General features: G+C 51.3%; 2 long non-coding RNA genes across 4 annotated transcripts in view; one reads left to right on the plus strand and one right to left on the minus strand.

The window, feature by feature from the left end:
• Positions 1-2189: 2189 nt before the first annotated feature.
• Positions 2190-8566, plus strand: LOC118976809 (uncharacterized). Its single transcript, XR_005064353.1, has 3 exons — positions 2190-2780; positions 5397-5636; positions 8485-8566. It is a non-coding gene; the product is annotated as an uncharacterized LOC118976809 (long non-coding RNA).
• The window catches only part of LOC118976808 (uncharacterized), a 69627-nt gene continuing 58952 nt past the window's right edge, over positions 5518-16192 (minus strand). The window contains exons 1-3 of one of the 3 annotated variants that reach the window (XR_005064351.1): positions 9741-9827; positions 9418-9509; positions 5518-8607 (exon numbers count right to left, since the gene is read on the minus strand). This is a non-coding gene — a long non-coding RNA (uncharacterized LOC118976808). Of the gene's footprint in view, positions 8608-9417; positions 9828-16192 lie in introns of those variants that run through there. The other 2 variants (XR_005064352.1, XR_005064350.1) reach the window with 2 other exon arrangements.

Consider the following 16192-nt stretch of genomic DNA (forward strand, 5'->3'; position numbering starts at 1 on the left):
TCAGGTTTGCTCAGGAGCACAAAGACAACCTGGAAAACCCAGCCCCTGCATCTTGCAGACAATGGCCCTTCTTTGTCTCTCTTTTTAAGAGACATTGCTGACGGCCTCCCATGCACAGAGCTGTGCGAACGTTGGCATGTATCAGAGACCAGGATTCCCTGGCTCTGGCTCCACGGAGCTCACAGCTAGAGGGAGCTGACTTTAAACAGACCAGAGGAGTTCTGTGGGTCAGGGTTGGGAAGGGGAGTGGCGGCGATGCTGGGGGTACAGGCTCTGGGTGCCCATTCCCTGCCCAGCTGTGCTGATCATGCAGCCTGGCCGTCTCTTCTCCAAGGTGAAACCATCACTCTTTGGCTCCACGAACCCCCCCCACCCACACTGCCTGGCAAATGTAGGTCTTCCTTTCTCCCCTGACCGGACTCCACCACCCCTGACACCACCCTTGTAGAGCCTACTGGACACCTTGGTGAAAACCAGAGACACACATGGGATGCACTTCAGTGGGCATTTGGAACTTATCAGAATGAGGATTGGTGAGATCGTTCCTTGGAAACTCTGCAAATGTTTGCCTGGGTTAAGAATAAAGGTGCGTGTGGAGGGGAAAGGTCAGGTCAGACAGGGAGGAGATAAGAGTCAAAGCTGCGTGTGCAGAATGGAGGGGGAACTGGAACTGGAGTGCCGACACAGACTGGTTCTGCAGGGCTCCTTAGCCCCCAGCCTCCAGCAGTCCTGGGCCAATCTCCACTCTTGGACCGGGGCTATGGCAGCTCTGCCTCTGCAGACCAGCCATAGGGAGCTGGGTTGTAGCTCTTCTCTCCTTAATTATCTTCTCTTCCCCAGGCTACAAGGTGACAGGGTTGAGGGGAGGGAGTTCAGAGGAAAGCTGATGGCAGCAGATTCACTATTAAAGGAAAAGAGTAACGTGCTGTGGATGCTTTGCAGGGCGTGATGGGATCTGGAGCAGATGAGCAGTTGCCTTGGTGACGCTAATGAAAAGCAGGCCTGGGAGAGGTCCAAGAACCCCCGTGGGCTGAGTTATCTCCCCCCTCTGCCGCTCCCCTGGCCTCCCTGCCACCAGCCTCAGATCAAACTCCCTGAGTATTTATAAAATCTCCACCAGAAACAGAGAAAGTCAGCCGCCCAGCCAGGCGTCTGCCCACGTCCTTCCGGAGCTGCTCGGGGAACGCTCTCCAACGTGGCTCATTATTCTATTTTTCTTCCTTGCAGTGAGCAGGGCAACCAGAGAGGGAGGAAGGAAAGAAAAATGTTTGCTCTGCCCTAGTCTGGCTGATTTTGAAGTGGGGAGTTTACTCGTGGTTCAGGGGTCTTATTTTGGGCAGGTCACCCCATCCCCTGCGCTCCCTGCTCTTCTGCTCCAGCTCTGTGTTCCTTGCTCCCGTCGCTGACAGAGCTGGGCTCCAACCTAGACCCTCCGCTCCATACTCCGTGGCTGCTCACTCAGCCCCTTTCCTGTAGTGGCCACCAACCTTCTGCCTGGGGCATCTCATCAGCCCCTGGAAACTTGGAGGGGACACTTGCTAAGATGCCCTCCAAATTTCCAAAATGAACATGCAAAAGGATTATGGTGACTGGCAGCAGGAGGAGCTGGCCCCTGCTATGGTGGGGCAGGAATTGGGTTATCCTTTCTGAAGAAACTGGCAGACTGCAGGGAACTGGGCTGGCCTGATAAAATCTGGGTGACCTTTGGTAATCACTTTTCTTTTTTTTTTTTTGCCAGGTGGCTATTCAAATGGATAGCAAAGAACTTGAAAAAGTGGGGTATACAGAGATGGGCTGCCACTGTGGGCTCTTTCCTGCCGGGTAACAAGGAGGCCCCCTTTGCCAGTCAATGACTGGAGTACATGGGTGCCCTTCATGACCACCCCATCCTGTGGGTGACACAGAGCTCAGGGTGATACGGGGAATTCCTGGATTGGGTCAAGAGGCTTGAGTGCAATTTAAGTGTAATTTCAGCAGGTTCAGTCTGGCTAAGTTATGAAACCTTTCTCTTCCTCAGTTTCTTTTTTTTTAAATTTTTTATTTGTTTATTTTTAGAGAGAGGGGAAGGGAGGGGGAAAGGGAGGGAGAGAAACATCAATGTGTGGTTGCCTCTTATGTGGCCTCCACTGGGGACCTGGGCCGCAACCCAGGCATGTGCCCTGACTGGGAATCGAACCGGTGACCCTTTGGTTCCCAGCCCATGCTCAATCTATTGAACTACACCAGCCAGGATCTTCCTCAGTTTCATCTTCAAAAATGAGGATTGGACTAGGTGGTCTTTAAGATCTCTTTCAGCCCGTTGATTTTTATGTAACAAGGAAAGAATAATAATGCCGTGTGGTAAAAATGCTACCATGGATATAACTCATGCGCCAAATGTGGGGTCCAGGTGGTAAACAACACAGGTGATACACCAGGGGAAGGGTTATGGGAAGTATGAGGAATATCATGAAGGTGAAGCTTAAAATGAGCCTTGAAAGATGAAAGGGATCTGGACAGAAATACAAAGTTGAGCCAGGAGTAGATGAGCAGATAAGCGGACGCTAGGGGCAGGGAGAAGCCCAGGGGAGGAGGTGAGCTGGCTGGGGTCGAGACAGACATTGGGACACTGGAAGGTAAAGTTCAGTTGAGAAGGCTGGCGCATGCAGTCGGGGCGGAGCGTGAGGAGAGGAGAGGCGTGCTCTAAGCAGTGTAGTAGCACTTGCTTTATTGAGGAGCGATGAACCTGCTTTGAATGGCTTCCACCAGCACCCCAGCAGTGAGAGGTGAGAGGAAACCAGGTCAGTGACTGCAGGTCAGGACCTTTGCCATTGCCTCATGTGGTCGGGAGAAGCTTTGGGTTCTCGCCGAGGGATTTAACTCTCCAGAGACAGGTCCTTTGTCACCTTTCTGCCAAGGAGGCCAGCCAAGTGGCACAGGCTGGTGGGGATTAGAATCAGGGAGTGTGAGAGGAGGGAAACAAGCTCCCTCCTGTGTCAGGAGTGTGAGACGGTGACACCTGAATGACCCTGAGGCACGAGGCGTTGGGCAGACACCCAGCCAGGACAGGGAGGAGCCTGGGCATCCTGAAGACTCTTCTAGGAAACCTCCGAGGCTCCTCCTTCCCATTTTCATTGGCTACCCCCACTCCCACTGGGCACTGGCCCCTACATTAGGGGTCTTCTCTGGCTCTCCTTCAGCCACGGCCCAGAAGCCATGGGCCAGGCATCTGTGGGTTAAAAGGCCATGTCCACCAAGAGCGTACCACGTACTGCACTGCTAGACCTCGCTTTGGGTACTGGAGTTCCCCGCCCAGTTTCCAGAGCTTAACCCCAAGGCTGGTGCATGTCTTTAGCCCAAGTCTATCCTGCCAACGAGGGTGGGCTGTGTTACGATGTACATACCTGTGGGCCTTAAGGGTGAGCAAGAGGTGACTTTTGGGGGTGGTGTGGGTGTGCAGCTTGGACATGTGGGCTGAGTGTCCACACCTGTGTGCGCAAGGCCCTGCCTAGCACAGGATGGAGCTGGGTATGGAGCCCAGTCAGAGCTGGCTCTCTTTAGCCTGCCACATGCCAGTGTGGGACTCCGAGGACTCTGCCAAAAATTCAAACTTGGCCTTCAGGATGTCATGAAGGTATAGCCATCAAGGTAAGAAGAGAGAACATGTTATATTTAATAATTCGTTAGCTTGACTTACACCTTTCAAAGATTTAGGCATCTAGAAGCTGGCCGCCACTGTGTTCTTGCCCAGGCCCCCAAACAAAATCAGTGGGGGTGACTGAGGGAGCCATTCAATGGGGCAGCAGGGGCGGAAAACAACCCACACATGCGTCGTGTAACAGTGTCTTCCCACGCTGGCCACTGTTCTAAGAGCCTCCCACGTATTAACTCATTTCATCCTGACCAGGGTGAATTACAGTTGGAAACTGAGGGGTATTTCAAGGTCACACAGCCAGTACAAGGCTGCAAAGGGGTTTGAACCCTAGGAGATCAACACGTGCTGATCACTATATTCCAGCCAAGCCCGGCTGGTCTGTGAGCAGGAGGCGAAGATGTGGGGCAGAGTAGCAGGGCCTCCCGAATACGGTTTCCACCATGTCAAGAACTGTCCATAAGATGTCCATGTCCGCCACCTTCCAGAACACGGCAGGCACTGAAGGAGAACAGGGGATAAATCCGAAGGGCTAATGGGAGGGTACTGGAGCCTGGGCCCTGTTTCATCCTGGGACAGTGGGGCCAGTAGAGGCCCCGGGATGACTAAGGCAAGAGGCTGCTCTGATTTGGGAGTTGCTGGTGTGTTTGAACTGTGCAAATAGGGTTGTCCAATAAAACACAGAACATATGATACAGTTGGAATTTTAGACAAGCAAGGAATAATTTTTCAGCAAAAGTATTCTGAAATATGTCCCAAAGTATATGTCCCAAATACTTTATGGAACATACTTAAGCAAAATTATCTACTACTTATCTGAAATTCAAATTTAAATGGGTGATCTCTATTTTTATTTGCAAAATCTGGCAATGCTACCCTCAAACACAAAGCCCCGGCCTGACCCCCAGGGCACAGACAGAGAGCAGCCCTGGCTGGTGCTCTGCCTTCGATCTAGGGGTCCTGCTTGAGTCCTTGTGCTGCAGGAATCAAAGAAATCTCTGAGCGGCATTGGTTCATTGTCTGAGAAGTTCAAGTGCCGAGTGAAGAGGTCCCCCCTTCAGCTCACTCTGGTGGGGCCTATATCTCTGTGGGTTAGCTGGTTGGGGGCACAGGGGAAGTTTCACGGTTTGGAAGCAGCTGCACAACGGTCTTGAAACAGAAGACCGGGAGCTGGGTTCTCACATGGAAGGCTCTGAAGCGACTTGTTTTCGGATCCTTGAATTTTCCAAAGTAAGTCCATGTGTGTAAAGGGAGATGGGTGGTGGTCTTTTTGGAGGGAGGCCAAGCCTCCAACTCAGATCACTGAATACCCCAGTACTTCCAAAAATGTAGGGAGGGTAAACACAACTTAATAGATAACCCTCAAGGGCACGTTCCTCTCCTCCCTTCTCTGTGAACCCTCAATATGCCACGTCTTGGCAGACACACAGATTGGGGAATGATGTCTAAATCCAGACCACCTTCTTTGAAATTTCTTCTGGATTTGGCCCTCATGGTCTTATGACCTACTCCTTCCAATGGTCTCAGAAGTTAATTATCAAAGCCCCTTCCCTATAAATCGATATATCCTTCAAGGAGAAAGATGATCAAAAGACATTCAGGACCTGGGGTTCAGATGTGAAGCTTGTTTGTGTTTAACTAATTGCACAGGGGATCATGCCTGAGGAGGGTTGGACCATTTAGGAACCTCGCCGAAGGCTACTGTGTCACCCTCCCCATGGAGGGAAGTCATTCATTTTTGCTTATTTGCTTTCACTCCCATTAGCAACAAGTTCCAGCAACCGTCACCACATTCCACTGCGTGGGCAGCAACATGTGTGACAATATGCCAATGACAGACACGCGCCACAGAATGAGGAAGGTCAGCATGTTTTTCAAGAGTTTCCCTGATGGCAATGACTCAAGTGCTGGGCCACCTTGAAGTCCTACAAAGCAGTAGGCACACCCACCATCCCTTTGGTTTGCACCTACCCTGAGGACTGACTTCCATTTGTTCGTTCCTTCAGTAAGTACTTACGGAGAACCCATGACACGGAAGGCACTATTCTAAGTGTTGGGGATACAGGTTCGGAGAAAATAGACAAAGCCTATGCCCACATTGTGTGTGTGTGTGTGGGGGGGGGCGAGGGGGAGATGATTAAAAAGCAAATGTAAATATAATAGATGAAAATAAGTGCTATAGAGAAAAATAAAGCCGAGGAGGACAGAGAGTGCTTGGAGGTGGCAAGGCTGCCTTTTATACTGGGTGATGAGGAAGGCTTTTCTGATAAGGTGATATTTTAGAGACGTGAAGTGAGGAGCTAGTCAACAGCATTCGGGGGATAGAACACTCCAGGCAGAGGGATCAGTGAGGATAAGGGTCCTGAGGCGGGACCACACCCATTGTGTTGGAGGACCGCACGGAGAGCAAGGGCTGTGGGGAGGAGGGGCAGGGCCACACAGGCAGGGCCTTGTAGGTCATTGTTAAGACACTGACATGTACTCTGCGGGAGCATGGGGGCCCCTGAGGCCTTTGAGCAGAGGGGTGACACAATTGGTTTATGTTTTTGAACACGCACTCTGGCTGCAGCGTTGAGAACAGATTGAAGGGGCACATGGGGAGGTTGGAGGCAGAGACCCAGCAAGTGCTTTCACAGTGATCGGGGCAAGAGATGATGGCAGCTTTGAACAGTGAAGCTGAAGGCAAGGAGGGAAGAGGTTGTTGGGGATTATTTTCAAAGAACTACAAACAGAATTTGCTGGTGGCGAGATGTGTGAAATTCCCAGAGGAGGCAAGGATGGCTCCGTGACTTTTGGCCTGAACAACTGGAAGGATGGAATTACCCTTTGCAGTTATTGGGAGACTGAGAGAAGAACATGTTGGGAGGAGAATCAGGAGTTTGATTCTGGAAATGTGAGTCTGAACATGCTCAGTAGATATCCCAGGGGAGATGTCAAGTTGGCAGTTCGCTGTGCAATTCTGGAATTTAGGGGAGAGTTTAAAGCCAGAGACTCAATTTGGGAGTTGCTAGCTGACGGATGTCATGTACAGCTACGAGACAGCATGAGAGGGTGTGGGGAGTGAGTGAAGACAGAGAAGAACAGAAGGTCTGAGGGTGGGGCCCCGAGGTCCCTGCTTGATGGTCACCAGTGGCACCTCAGGGCCATGCTCAGCACTCAGTGCCAGGCAAGTCACCCACAGTAAGAGCTGGCTTTTTTGGAGTATAGGTTTAACCAAGAATAGTCTTAGGGGTGAGTGATGGCTCTGAGATAGATCTCACACCTATTCCACTGAACCTAGAGGAGGAGTTCAAGGAGACGGGCAGATCTTCATGAACCTATAGCCAGGTTTCCACCTAGCACTGCAGGCAATGAGACTTAATGTGTACCCAGTGGGAGACCCTCCTAGGGCATGACAGACAGGCTACAGAGGCAGGTCTTGGGTGGAGAAGATCATGTGCTGGGAATGGGCTCTGGGGGCCTTGGAAACCAGAGGTGTGGGCCAAGCAATATGTAATGAAATGGATCCTAAGAGGGTGGCTGTGCTTGGGTGAGTGGGTGCTGTAGGGAGGGATCTACGCAGATGACATGTGAGAAGGCAGAGAGGAACCTTTTCATGTGCCAGCTCTGAGAGTGGGCTCTGCTGTCAGACACCTGGGTTCAAATTGGGCAAGTGACTAAGCCATGCTACCAGTGAGGAGCTTAGCACTGTGCCTGCAAATAGCAAATGATCATTAAATGGTAACTTAGTAATTATCCTTCATGATTGTAAGATCAGCTGTTTACATCCAAGCCTATTCAGGCCAAGGCTGGGGGACAGATTTCAGAAAAAGCAAGGGCAACACACACCATTCCTCTAAGACAGCCCGGTTTCTAGAAATGCCTACATCGAAGGTGAAACAAGGAGGAGACTGGTTCTTCTGAGGTGGGGAATAGCTCTCTCCCTGAGAAAATGCATCTTGGAAGAACCTGACTCTCAGCAAGAACACGTTCTCATCTTCAAGTGTGACAAGAAAGGGAAGAAGGTGAGGCTGGACAGGACAGTCCGTGACTCGGAGCTGGGAAGGTGGGGCAACGGCTGGAGTTGGTCACAGCATTGGCCGAGAGACTGACCTCAGCTGCGGGAGACTGAGGAGGTGCCACCAGACAAGTTCCTTCTACAGGGGAACTGGGAGTGCACCTGGGGCCAGCCTCACCTTTCCATTTTGAGAGGAAATGTGTCTGGAGCCAGGACTCTCCACAGGTGGGCAGAGGGGTTGAGAGGACAGAGCCACACAGTGGGATCTGCCTGAGGTGTCAGGAAGGCGTGAAAGTGGAGAGCAAAAGGCAGGCTCCGCTCATGACCTGGACTTTAGAAGCCTGTGGCAATGAGCAGCCCTGGATTAGGTTTTTTGTTTGTTTGTTTGTTTTTAATTCTTACCTAAAAATCACAGGAACAAGGAGTAAAATCACAAGCATAATAATTTGCATTTCACTATAAAACATCTAGACTAAAAGAGAGGATTTGTCTTTGGTTATTTCTTTTTGAGGCTCGGCCTCCACTTTCAAAATGGTTAAAATCACGGCCAAGTGGCACAGAACAAGAAGAAACCAGTGGCTTTGCTCTAGTTACCCTGTGTGTGGGGTGGGCAGGGTGGGGATGGGACAGCCCGTTCCTTGGGTTCCCAAGAACCTGGAACAAGAAAACCTGGCATTGCTTCCTCTCTCCTTGTCCCCTGGTGTCTTCTCTTGAGTTACAGTCATCATGGAGATCAGTGTGGCTCTCTGGCTTTTAGGCTAAAGGTCAAGGCCTGGAAAGACTTGGAATCGGACCAGGGATTCTGCTTTCCTCTTCATAATTCCATGTGAGCCTTGAGCACCTCCTGTTTCTGCAGGTGTTGGAGAGCATGTTGGCCTCTTGTGTTCTGATCTTGGCCTTCCCAGCTTGCCTTCCAGAGAGTCTCAGCAAATCACAAATAGAACAGCACTGCTCAATCCTCCTTTATCCAGGATTTCTTCTAAACATAAGAAAATGAAACGTTTTCTCATGCTTTTAAAGTGTATGTATGCTGGGCTCTGCTGGGCTCAGAGAGCAATGAGCTCAGCAAAGAGCATGGATTCTGAGTCAAAAACACAGCACCCAGCCCAGGCTCACCTCTGGCTCTTTGCTCACATTCCCCCACCCCAACCCCCCACCGTCCCAGATCAACATCCAAACCAGATCTTGCTTCCAACACAGCCAATGCAACAATAGAGTTCTGAGGAGCAATACTGATCTAATCTACTGATCTAATCCTTAAGGGGCCAGGACCTCACTTACCCTAGAAACTTTAAGGTACCAAGGCCTGGATCCCTCCCTGCATCCCTCAGATCCAGTGCATGGCCATGGCTTTAGTGTCACTGCCTGCAAAGGAAGACTCGTTCCTCATCCATCACCAGGTGCCATGGACAGGGTTCCCCAAGAGGCTTGCCTTAGAACAAAGGCTTTAAGCTTTGGGCATCCTGAACCCTTTTTGGTGAAAATCTTGACATCTCATTCCCCAAAGCCTGGATATCCACAAAGGGTGAAATTGGCTTCCTACTGGGCAATCAGCCCCTGGTGCCGGGACAGCTGTTGGTTTCTAGAAATTTCTAGAAGGAGCAGGGCAGAGGGCCCTGGCAGTTGCTGAACCTTCCTCTTTGGGATAATTCCAATTCAACAAGTGTGTATAAGTGTGTGTGTGTGTGTGTGTGTGTAGGTGGGCAGTGGAGGAGGAGAAACCAACAGAACCTATGTTCTGGAATCTACCAGGCACGATTTAGAGATTCAATGGTCAATTTTAACTTACCAGATGGGATTCAAGACCCAAAGAAGCAGCCACTGAGTTCATTTCCCTAGGAGTCAGCTGGATCCCAGCTGAACCTGTGTAGCTTCACAGACCTGGGGGGAAAGTGCAGTCTGCAGTGTGGTGACCCCCAGAGAGACAGGAATGGGGCGTGGTGTATAAACTCTGAATTCAGACAGGCCTGAGTTCAGACTCTGGCCCCACTATTTAGAAGCTATAGAGGCTTGGGCAAGTCATGTAACTGCTTAGAGACTCAATTTCTTCATGTTCCAATTGGGGATAAAAACAACCACGTACGGTGCCAGGTGGGTGGTAGACTTACATACAGGGTGATCACTTCATAAGGTATAGTATCAGTGTCTAATCCCTAGGTTGTACACCTGGAACGAATACAATACTGTATGTCAACTGTCATTGGAAAATCAATCAATCAACTAAATATTCAAAAAGTTACCTGGAAGAACCCGAAGCACATTCCCCTAGGGTTGCTGATTCAGTAGTTTTGACTGAATACTCTCAGCAGCTCCTGGTACGGAGAGTTGTCGAAAGGGCTTGCTGAGACCCCTGGTGCAAAACAGATGCCCAGTAAATGGTCCACTTGTTAGTGCCTAAGCCCACCTTCATAGCATCCCATTAGAGAACCAGTTATTCTTAAGGAGCTTCGTGGAAGCCAAGGTGTTTTTAGTTAAGACTTTAGATAACCAGACAACCAGTCACAGACACGTTTTCCTTTTCTCTAACCTCACAGTGCGTTTGGACAAGAGAACTTCACCCACCCATCTGCCTCTTTTACCCTGTGGCCTGTTTCTCTGGTCCTTCCACACCCAGAAGCTCCTGAGACAAAAATCACTGCTAAAAAAATTAGCTGGCTTTTGCCCCTCTCTGAGAAGCTCTGGAGTTGACTGAGATTACCCTAGGTGCTGCCTTGCCACCAGCCACAAGGAAAACAAAAATAAACTATTCTTTATTCTCTGTTGGAGAACGGCGCTGGGGGACACTGACCTAGAGTCAACAGAGGGGAGGAGTACATAGTGCCCCAGGTTCATGCAGGTAGCCCTCTGGGTGCCACCCAGACAGGCTGCTGAAGTTCCAGGTGGGAAAACAGCTGCTATCTTTTCGGAGAGATGCGCAGCAACTTCTCAGTTTGGTTATTTTAAATGTCCAAGGGTGGGACGGGCTTTTGAGGGCTGAGAGTCAGACCCACGTGGTCAGCAGCATTGTTAGTGAAGACGGCTGCTTGTCATCCCTGGCTTGCTAGAATCAGGGTGAAGATAGAGGAGAGAGTTTGGGATTCTCTTCAACAGGTGAGTGAGCACCAAAAAAACAAAAAAGAAACCAAACAAACAAGCTAGCAAACAAAAAAAGTCATGAGAGAGAAGTGATCTTAGACCAGAAATCTGTGCGGCATGTTCTTGTTGGCCAGGCTACATGGTGGGAACTGCACGCCGGGGTGGAGCCAAACCTGCATCTGTGAGCTGAATGGAGGGTCTTCCACCTGGTGGCCCAGGAACAGGCAGAGGTTGGGACCTGGGTTCTAGATGGTAGTGACAGCCTCCAGGGAGCTTGTTCCTGAGGGGATCCTGGGGCTTCATCCATTCATTCAACAAGCATACGCCGGAGCTTTGTTCCCAGAGGGAGAGAGATAATAAACAACAGGCACATATCTCGGGTGTTATTAGACGACGATTTTATGGAGAAAACAAGCTGGTAAGGGGCATAGGGAGCCTCTGGGTAGGGAGGTCAGCAAAGGCATGGTGATTTTTCCTCTTTATGTAAAGTGTCAACAAAGACCTCCTTGAGGAGGGAACTAGCCATGATATGGCGGGGAGGGGGGAGCAATCAGGGAGGACTAGCAAGTACAAGGGCACTGAGGCATGCAGGGCCTGGCTTCCTGGAGGAGCAGCAAGGAATGCAGTATCGTTGGAGAGGAGGAGTGTCGGGGGAGGGAGCAGGGGGTGAGGGCAGAGAAGGAACAGGGCGAGGTCATCTGAGTCTGCTGGGCACTGTCCGTCTCCGGCTTTTAGTGAGTAGGACCGCAGCTACTGGAGGGGTTTGAGCCGAAAGGGGATGTGCTCCTCTGTACACAGGTCACACTGGCTGCTGGGAGCGGACAGTAAGTGGGGTAAAGTAGAAAAAAGGTGGTAATAGCGAGAGTTCCGGAGAGGTATGATGGTATCCCTCAGCCTGTGTTTGAATACCGATTGATCACGAAAGGCCCATGTCACCTGGGGTGGGCTATTTAATGTCTTGTGCTCTGTTTCCTCACCTGCAAAATGGACTAGTACCCATTCTTCCTAGGCTTGTTGTAAGGACTGAATGAGGTAATATAGCCACAATGCCTGGCATATAGTAAAAGCTCAAACATTAGCTATTATTACAATGCTGACGTTGTCGCTATTGTAACACAGTGTGGAGATGGGAAGTCAAGGTCTACAGGTGCAAAGGGGTATCGAGATTGAAGTCACCAACTGGAAGGCCAGTCATGGAAGCTGGGGCTCACTGGGTGGTCAGAATAAGCAGCAGGTCAAGGATGTGTGGACAGCCCAGCTTCCGAGGCTGGGGAACAGTCTGCTGGTGGGCAGTCGGGGACAGCCCAGGGGACTTCCTGAAGAGCATGCCTCAGCTCCCAACAAGGCAGGAGGCGGTTCGGCTGCTGCCAGTCCAGCTTGTGGTATGTGAGGTTGGGGGAGCCATTGGTCAGGGTCCACCAGGCAGGGCTGGCGCTGATGTGGTGGGGAGACTCAAACCCACTGCAGTGTTGTGAGGCTCCAGGGGACTGCTGGACACTTAGCAGAAGCCGCTGGTGTGTTTGGATTAGAGATAATATTTCTAAAGGTCGACCAGACGTTTAAACATGGATTACAAATACCCCTGCTTCTCAAGCATGGGACACTGGGCTGAGACCGAGGATCTGGACCAAGTTTTTGCCGGACATATGAACTAGCAGTGCCCCGGAGTCTCCAGGGGTAGGTGGGCTAACAAACTTCTCCAGACGGCATGTTTTCTAGTTCTTGGGATTGCACTTTATAGGTGTATTGTGATAGGCAATGAGATAAAAGTCAGCGTTTGCTTCCTGGGTTTGCCTCCAGCGGCTCCTCCTTCCCCTTGAGACTGCTCACTCTCGCTTTTCCCTTCTTCTAAAAAACGTGATTATCTGGCTCTTGGGTGAGGACCTGAGGGGCGTGTCTCAAAAAACAAACCACAAATAACCAACTAAACAACCAATAACTGACTAACCTACTAACCAAACCTGGTAGGCAGAATAATGGTCCTTCAAGAATGCTCACGTCGTAAACTCTATAACCTATGACTATGTTACTTACAAGGCAAAAGAGAATTAAGTTTGCTACTTGGCCAGCCTTAAAATAGGCACACTGTCCTGCGTTACCTAGGTGGGCCCAATGTAGTCACAGGGTCCTTCAAAATGGAAGAGGGAGGCAGAAGAGGAGGCTTTGCAGGTGGAGGAAGGGGCCACGAGCCGAGGAGTGTGTGCAGATTCCGACAGCAGGGAAAAGGAAGGAGACGGGGTCCCCCTGGAGCTTCCAGAGAGGAATCCACCCTGAGGGCACCCTGACCCTAGCCCAGCGAGACTCCTGCCAGACTTTGGTCCCCAGCACCGGAAGTTGATGTATTTGTATTTATTTAAGGCGCTAAACTTGCAGCAGTGTGTTACAACAGCAGAAAACAAACCCACGAACCCCCAAACCCTCTCTCCATTCAGCAGGGTGTAGCCCAGAGCCGCAGTACGTGGGGCCCTTAGCCTGGTTCTCTAGCCTGAGTTCACGTGGTCGCCTGTCCTGTGTTCCACAAGGTCACCTGTCCTGTGCTCCAGCCGGCTAGGGCCGCTTTCCGCTCCTGGACCGCCCTGGCCTCTCCCCTCTGCCAATGTTGGAGACTCCTCCTTGAAGGGTCGTTAAGTCTTACACATTCACAAGCTTTCAGGTGTACAAAGCCCCTTTGGTGGACAGGGTGAGGCTGAGAAGTAGTGGTGTGCATGTGAGTGCGCGCTGGAACGTGAACACAGTCTTGAAGGAGGAAGAAACTTGACATGTCGGTGACTCTCCAGCCATCCAGCCCGAGGCCTCTGAGTGCCCCAGAGCTTCCCCCCTTAGCACGCTGCCCAATGTGTCTCAATCGACAGTTCCACGATATGTGAAATTACCCCCTCACTAGATTTGAAGCCTCTCTGAGGGCAGGGTTTTGGACTTAGTTATTTATCTTGGCAACTCTCATTGAGAGACACTTCGCTGGGGTGAAAGTGGGCATGAGGATGAACACAACAGGGTCACAAAGTCACAAGAGGTGGCCCAGGGCACTGGCCCTACCGCCTGGCTTGGCCACATCCCCAGACTCAGACTCCCAGATGACTGGGCCACACGTTAGCCCTTTTAGGCAGAGTAGGGTATTCAGGACACAGTGATCGGAAACCGATTTCTCCCTGTACCTTCGCCTGGTTTCTTTCAGGTCCTCCTGCGAACTCCTCCAGATGCCCCTGGTCCCGGCTACCCGGGCCTGTCTTAGGCAAGGCAGCAAGACCAGTTTCACACAGCCTTGTCTGATCCCAGGCCTTCTTACCCAGAGCTGAAGGACCCCTTGGAGAGAGCCTTCATTCTGGGTCCTGTCCTAATCTCAGGCTCCCCCACAGGTCCTGTTCTGGTCCCTGCCCCAGACAGGACAGCCCTCTGGCTACTCTCTGTTCCCAGAGGTGAAGGGAATGGACGCCTGACAAGGAGCTACATGGCAGAGAGACCTGGGTCTAGGGACCCGTGGCCACCAGGGCAGGCCCATTCTTCCCTCTGGCTGGCACAGCCTGTCCCATTACTCTGGACCACTGTAGGTAAACAGGGGAAAGAAAACAATGACTGTCGGTTACGAAATGAAACCATCAGGAAAGGGGTGTTATTGCCAAGTGTTCTCAGAGGGCATAGCAGACAAAGAAGGTGAAAACCCGTCTTTAACCTCAGGGCCCGCTTCTGACCACGGTCCCTGGCAGCTCTCCTATGAGCGGAGGCCTGGTGGTTCTGAAAGAGGATCCCTTTCTCTCTGCTTCCTCTCACTTTGCCAGGATTACCTGGCCTGTTCCTTCAGCTCCTAGGTGAGGGGCTCCTGCCGAACAGCCAGCGCGGGGAAGAGTCTGCTGGGACTCGGGCTGCTGTCGGGGCTAGCTCGGTGGCAGACCTGAGAGTCCATGGCAATGTGGCTGCTGGCTGTGCTCTTTCAGAAGCGGCATTCCCATCTCCAAGGAGGCAGCCGCGTCAACACAGGACCTTCAGCACTTTGTCCCCTGGGCAGGCAGAGGTGTCCCATAGCAACTGGGGCTGTGATCTGCATAGGACAGCACATTGCGTCTATTCACGACTTTCTTTCCCTGGCTTTCTTTGAAACAAGCTTGCCCTATATCCAAGTTCCCTGTGAGCCCCATACAATGAAAACAGCAGTTGACAGGTTCCCTGTAACTCATGAAATCCGAGTGCATCCAAGGGGAGAAAGAGAGTGCTCATTACCGAAACACAAAACGAGCCCCTTTCAAGGCTCGGCTGGTCGGCCCTTCAGTTTGCGGCCGCTGACCCCGCTGCCCTTCCAAGCACAATGAGCAGAAGCAGAGCGAGGTCTTTACTCCGTAAGTTGCCAATTGATCACCCTCCTAACCCCTATGGGGGCTTCTTTGTTCAAACAATTCAGGTGACAGAGGTCAGGGCTGCAGCCCATTCGTGGGGGGAGAGCTCAGCTCTCCCTGCAGGGACTTTCCCAGGTGAAACAAAGCCCAGCTCTAAGAAGCCTCAAACAAACTCCTGCTGATGACGCAGAGGGGAAACAGAGCAAGGGGAAATTAGAGGTGCCTGGAATCACAACACTGGCCCTCAGCCCTTTCATCCAGCCAGACCCCAACAGTCTTTTCTCACCCTGGGCCTGGGCCTGGGCCATGCAGTGCGGAAGCCCAGTCAGGTTGAGCTCCCGCACGGTGGCCCAGGACCCACTGCCTAGCAGCCGCGTTGGGGTGAGGAAGCCAGGTAAGGGGTGGAAACTGCTCTACTTATGCCCACACTGGCTTATAGCTGATTAAACCAGCTTTCTAACATCCAAAATATCAGAAAACTAGAAAGAAGAGGTAGAGGAGGCAGAGGAAGAGGAAAAGGAGGAAGAGGAAGAAGGAATTTTTGAGGTAGGGTAAAACAGTGCAAGCATCCACCGAAAGCCTGTGGATAACTGCCCATTCCTAAGGCTGTCGCATGAGGGCCCTGGAGGATCCAACTCCGTTGCTGGAATACGCACCTGCCAGGGCACAGAGCAGCACAGAATAGTGTGAAAGAACGAAAGCACACTGGGACTCTGGGGCGTATCCCACCGGTCCTCAGAAGAGCAAGCAATGGCTGAGCAGGAGAGGGCTCTATTCTTTGGTTTCTGATTCCAGAAGCAGCAACTGAGAGTGAACACACAGCCCGGCTGTGCCAGTGATCTGGTGCAGGTTTATTTAGGGACCACAGATAATCATTCAACCCCTGGGCTTCCAATTCTATCACCGGGAAATACACTGTACCACTTGTAAGCCCCTAACTACACCATGTACTTTCATTTTTCCAATGCCATCCCTTCCCATTGCAATGCCCTCTGCCAACTCATCTACCTGGCAAATTCCTGCTGATGCTTCACGCTACATGGGAAGTGCTATATTCTTCATACATATTCATATCTTAGCACTGGTCACATTGCATTATGGTGATTGGTTTACTTACTTTTCTGTCACAAGGCTATAATTCTTTTGAGGGTAGAATTACTG

This window comes from Sturnira hondurensis, unplaced genomic scaffold (genome assembly GCF_014824575.4).
Source record: "Sturnira hondurensis isolate 20B ecotype Veracruz unplaced genomic scaffold, ASM1482457v3 Scaffold0021143, whole genome shotgun sequence".
NCBI lineage: Eukaryota > Metazoa > Chordata > Mammalia > Chiroptera > Phyllostomidae > Sturnira > Sturnira hondurensis.